This window comes from Lactuca serriola, chromosome 3 (genome assembly GCF_051521515.1).
Source record: "Lactuca serriola cultivar US96UC23 chromosome 3, Lser_US96UC23_V15, whole genome shotgun sequence".
Lineage (NCBI taxonomy): Eukaryota > Viridiplantae > Streptophyta > Magnoliopsida > Asterales > Asteraceae > Lactuca > Lactuca serriola.
Window position 1 is genome coordinate 32,445,966 of NC_136410.1, and position 6,000 is coordinate 32,451,965.

Here is a 6,000-nt window from a genome sequence, read left to right on the forward strand (position 1 = left end):
GGACCTAGAGGAATTCCACAAACAAGATTGAACCCTTAAAACACCCTAGAACCCCTCACCATGAGTTTATGGCCGTAAAATCATGGGAGTTGTCCCAGGGCCGTAAACTCTAAGTTTAGAGTTTACTCTTGGAGAGTAAACTCCATTCCTAAGCCATTTGAGCCCTTAGTTGCTACCCGGGACACCCCAAACACTTAACCAAAGTGTTTTCCGCTCCTTTGAGTGCGTATACGTGTTTAATTAGTATTAAATATACTAATTGTATGTGAACATATGTTATCATATGTTACATAGGTCATTGAGTGTGTTCAAGTCTTTGCTTGACACCGAACACCCAACCAACACCTTCGTCGGATCCACTTACGCCAGGTGAGTTCATACCCCTGAATGAACATTTTAAATGTTTTTATACGTTTTATAGGGGGGAATACAAGTTAAACATGCCAGTTATCATGTCAATCATATGTGATTGATAACCCGCATGCACAAGATTTTACCACACTGTACACTGTTTTACCGAGTAGGATACTATGATGGATTCAAAAAGGTTTTCATTTGTTTCAAAACTCTTACTTATAATGTTTTATCTAAATTCATTTTAAACTGGTTTATAAAGGTTCCAAGGATTTATAAAGTTTTTCAAACGTATTTTACCAAAGAATACCAAATGTGATTTTCCCGGAGTATAAAGGTTTTTCCAAGGTTTTCATTGAAGTTCCCTTTCACGACGTATACTTTTACTTGTTAGCTACTGCTGATTCGCTTTTACTTATTTAAAACTCCTACTTGAATACGCATTTCCTTCGTGATACGCTTATACCGGTTATTGTCTCTATATCGCTTATACTTGTAGCCACTTATACATGATAGACGCTTTTACTTCACCAGTTGTCGTTTCCACTTCGTGATACACTTATACTTGGTACACTTATACTTCACGATTCGATTATCCCACACTATACACTTATACTTCACGACTCGGATATTCCACTGTACGCTTATACTTCACGACTCAGATATTCCACTGTACGCTTATACTTCACAAGTCGGTTATTCCACACTGTACACTTATACTTCACGATATGATTCCACTTGATACACACTCAAGCATAGTTAGATGTATGTTTGTGCTTGTATAGATGCATATAAATAAAGATTGAAGGACTTAGGAAGGCTTGTCCGCCCTATTTCCTTTTCTTCGTTGAGATGTGGTCTGGTGGGATCGGATGTCCATCCGAAGGTCATTTGATTCATTAGTTATATATTATGTACACAAGCATAGACATATGGGTTTACTTTAGTCAATTCAGTTATGAGTCTCTACCTCTAGTTCAGCACTTACATTAGAAACCCACTATTTGGAAGTCTCTACCCACTATTTGGGATGCATCTTCAGGATACAGCCTTCTCCGTCGTCTAGTTGGTAACCAGAGTCTCCTGTAGGGAGAGCGGACATTGTATGTATAGATCTATACTGCTAGCTACAGTCCACGGCCTACCAAGCCAAGGGGTGACAAATGTCATATTTTATAGATGCTTGTAGGGCGTCTGGTACTCTAGTGTCGGTTAGTATGGTTACGAGTATCCCAGGTTGCCTTATAATTCATGGCCTTAAGGTAACGGTATTTCACCGGCAATTTACACTGTATGCTCGTAACTCATTTTCAGAGTCACACTGTTTTGACCTTGCGAGATGTATCTTTCATTTGATACTGTCTGCGGTCTGTATTCTCTGTTTTGACCTTGCAAGATGTATCTTTCATTTGATACTGTCTGCAGTCTGTATTCACTGTTTTAGACCTTACCAGTTGTACCTTTCAGTTGGTACCTTCTGGGGTCTGTGTCTCCATTTGTTAGACGGAACCATGCGTGTCGTTCGTTCGATACTCTCCTGGAGTCTATGATTCATTTGCCTTAGTCAGCAGTCCTCACTGCTGAGGCATATGTTATTTCCCTGACTTCTCTTGCTTTCTTTAATAATCAATTTCAGTATTTTGATAATGATAGCGGTTAAGGGAAAACTACTTCTTACCACATAACTCCGTCCAGTCTTGGTAGAAGGCTGCTTTTATTAAGGAAAATATAGGATTTTCTGGAAAGAACTCTAATACACTGTAAACTCTTAAACTACTACATTTTAAAGTTATTTGAATAAAATGTCACTAATTACTTATGAACTCACCAGCATTTGTAAAAATGGTGATACTCGCTTTTCAAATAACTTGTATTCTCAGGTCAGCATTAGACAGGTACATTCCCGGAGCTGTTGATGAAGATAGCTTAGTACCTTGCTGTACTTATTATATTTGCTTGTATACTTTGATACCTTGTAATGTAAACCATGTAAAACTATTACTATTAATGCAATGTTTTGTTGTACTTTGATTACTATAATGCATGTGTTGTGATACTTGACATGACGTCATCCACCCTAGAACGTTTCCGCTGTTCTGGTTTTGGGGTGTGACATTTAAGTATAACTTATGTTTAAGTTCATTATTGTTATTATGAACCTATAAGAAATATATGTGCTAATAACAATAAAATATAAATTATACAAAGTGTTATTATAATACCTTTTAACTGCTCGCGGTACGGGAAATCTGGTTTGAAGGGCCACATAGGGTTGTTAGATTTAAGTTGAACTTAAATGCCAAAATGGTCTTGCCCCCCAATGTTTCATGTATGGCCCATGTCTGTACATAGTAGTTTAAAAGTATTGTTTAATACTTATAAAACGATATTGCTCGTAGTTAATAATTGGTCACAATAACTATTAGACTAAAATCTAGTAATAATGATACTAGGTTTCGTCGAAGGAAAATGTGACAACCGTCAATTTTCAGTCAAGTCAAAGTCAACTAAAGTCAACAAGTCAAACTGGTCAACTCAACTAACCCTTGTGTACGAGGGCTTACGTTATGTATTTACTAAACAACTCGCTATTCTAACGAGAGATAAATCGAAAAGTGTGTAAATCTAGATCTCCTTAACCTAAAACTGTGGTACGTGGCGAGCCAAACCGATAAAACAATGTTGCATACTCATCGGGAGTATGCAAGATCCTTAAACAAGGCTTAACAAGGTTTACGGACCTTGCATTGTGAAGCCAGACACTCAAAAAGGTCACAAATGAAACCTCTCTCAATCGCTTTCACTCTATCCCTCTCTATGTGAAATCTCTCCCTAATCTCTCTAAGTATGTGAAATCTCTCCCAAATATCTCTTTGTATGAGAAATCTCTCCAAGCATGTCAAATCTCTCCCAAATCTCTCTTTGTATGTGAGATCTCTCCCAAATCTCTCTAAGTATGTGAAATCTCTCCCAAATATCTCTTTGTATGAGAAATCTCTCCAAGCATGTCAAATCTCTCCCAAATCTCTCCAAGAATGTGAAATCTCTCCCAAATCTCTTTTTGTATGTGAAATCTCTCCAAGAATGTCAAATCTCTCCATGAATGTGAAATCTCTCCCAAATATCTCTTTGTATGTGAAATCTCTCCAAGAATGTCAAATCTCTCCCAAATCTCTCCAAGTATGTGAAATCTCTCCCAAATCTCTCTCAAAAGTTTCCGTAACTTTTTGAAGTCATTCGGGTCATTCCGACCCTTGACCGGGTCAAAAACGGCTTGAAACGGGGTAAAAACAAGTAAAATAGGCTTGAGGACCCGAAACCCCTCTTAAGGACCCGAAACCCCTCTTAGGGCCGAAAGTCCTCTTAGGGACCGAACCTTCCTGAGCCGAACCCGAACCTGCTGAGAACCGAACCCGAAGGGTCCTCTCGGGCCCGAACCTCGCATGCCCCACCCGAACCCGAGACTACTGTTCATTCGGGTCTGACCACCTTCGCTTCTGAGACATAGGACCGAGCCTTCGCCTTCGCTTCTCACTTCTGGTTCGCCCCATTTCGTTTCCGGCTCGGCATCAGTAAGGACCGAACCTCGGCCTAGGGACCGAACCTCGGCCTAGGACCGAGAGGTCTCGCTGGAAGTCTTTTTTTTCTCCCGGTTTTCGACTAATTTTGCGTTTTAGGTCCGTTTTTAATTGTTTTAACACGGGATTTTCACTCAAAACTTTATTTTAACATATAAGACCCCTTAATTAATGATTAATCACGTTTTAAGGATAAAACCTTATCCAAAAGAGAGTGGGTGAAGTACAAGAGGTGGAGTGTTGACTTTCCTTTATCCTATGACACAAGCAACCACTCCCATACCCACTCCATGTCACTATTCACCATCAACCCATACCTAGTCATTTCATGGTACTTTCCCACCCTTTTTCAGCCATACACATGGTCAAGGGTAAGAAAACTCTCCTCTCTCCTCAGTTCTCTTATTTTCTCTCCTTTCACCAAAAAGATCAAACTCTTTTCTCTCTCACTTCCTCTCTCTAGAATTCGAGATTCAAGGGATGATCTTGGGTTTTTCCTCCACATGTGGTAAGCAAAATCCATTCTCCTTATGATTATTTCACTTCTTTCTACTCAAATCATGGATATCTTACACAAACTTCGTCATAATTGTGTTAGATCTTCGAATCTTCAAGTGATTCTTCAAGTGTTCTTGGGTTGAACACTTCTCTACTTCAACACTTATCTACTGAAATCACTCAAGGTGAGTTCATACCCCTACATTTTTATGTTTTCTTAAGTTTTTAGGGGGGGGGGGATACAAGTTAAAACACAAAGAACATAACTAAATTTTTCTAACAGTTTTCATCAGAAAAGTTGGACTCCATTCACGGACTGATTTGGACAACTTAAACATTCTTGTTTGAAAAAAACTGTTTTAGGTGTAAGTAGTTCCAGTTCCTAGCTTTAAAATGACTACTTTCACATCTCCATACGATTTTTCTACAATTTATGGTGATTTTTACGAAACTGCCTATCATTTCAAATACCAATCCGGACCAGTCTGTAATTATGGACTTTTTCACCCAAGTTGGAGGTCATTAAAAATCATGATAAAAATTATGAGTAAACTAGACACATTTTGGGAACTCTCAGAATTTACGGATTTAGTTTTCGACTTCGTATGATTTTTCTATGACTTTTCTAAAACAACGCAGAAGGGTTAAATTTAGTTAACAACATTATAACTTTCATGACACTTTGTATTATGTTGAGCAAAGTGTATAACAATAAGTTCTAAATATTGAATGTGTTTCCTTGTTAGTTTATCATTATAAACTGAAACTTAGTCATTCATGATAAGATTATTCATTCATTTAGAACACGTATATTAAGCTATAATAAGCATAATTTATGGATTTATAACACTAATGTGTTTTCATAAAATAGTTCTTATACATTACAAACATCTCGGATAGACTATAATAGGTATAGTTTATGTATCATTTACTTCTCAAACTTATTTATCAAAGGTTTTTCACTTTAGTTCACGTAAATCTGTTAATGAATAAGTTTGTGAGTCATTCGCTTCGGGTTACTTCCAAAGTAACAAATTCAAAAAGTCTTGTAAATTGTAACCAGAGTCTCTTGTAGGGAGAACATGATAGTTGTGTATAGATCTATATTGGGTTTGACAAACCCACACCAGAGCTGCTTGCAACAGCTAGACCGGCAGGTCTGTGGTGACAAGTGTCATTTAACGGCGACGCCTGAAGAACGTCGTATTACGAGGCCTTCTATGTCAAGTATGGTTATGATAGCTCACATGTGGTATTAACAATCATAAGATTTACGGGTTCTAACTTTAAATTAGCGAGTTATGTCGATTTAGCTCTCAGAAATTACTTTAAGTATAGAAAAATACTTGTACGTCTTCATATTAAAAAGGGTTTTATGTTCATTTAAAATCACTTTTTATATCAATTACAAATATCGTTGTATATTTTCAGCCTTAGTATTTAAGACTACACACCATTCATTACGAGAGTTTTTCTCAAATCAGAAAGGGTTTTACGCCAATTTGAAACCACTTTTATATCTTTAAGTATGATGAATACTTGTTCGATTTTGGTCCTGGTATTTAGGACC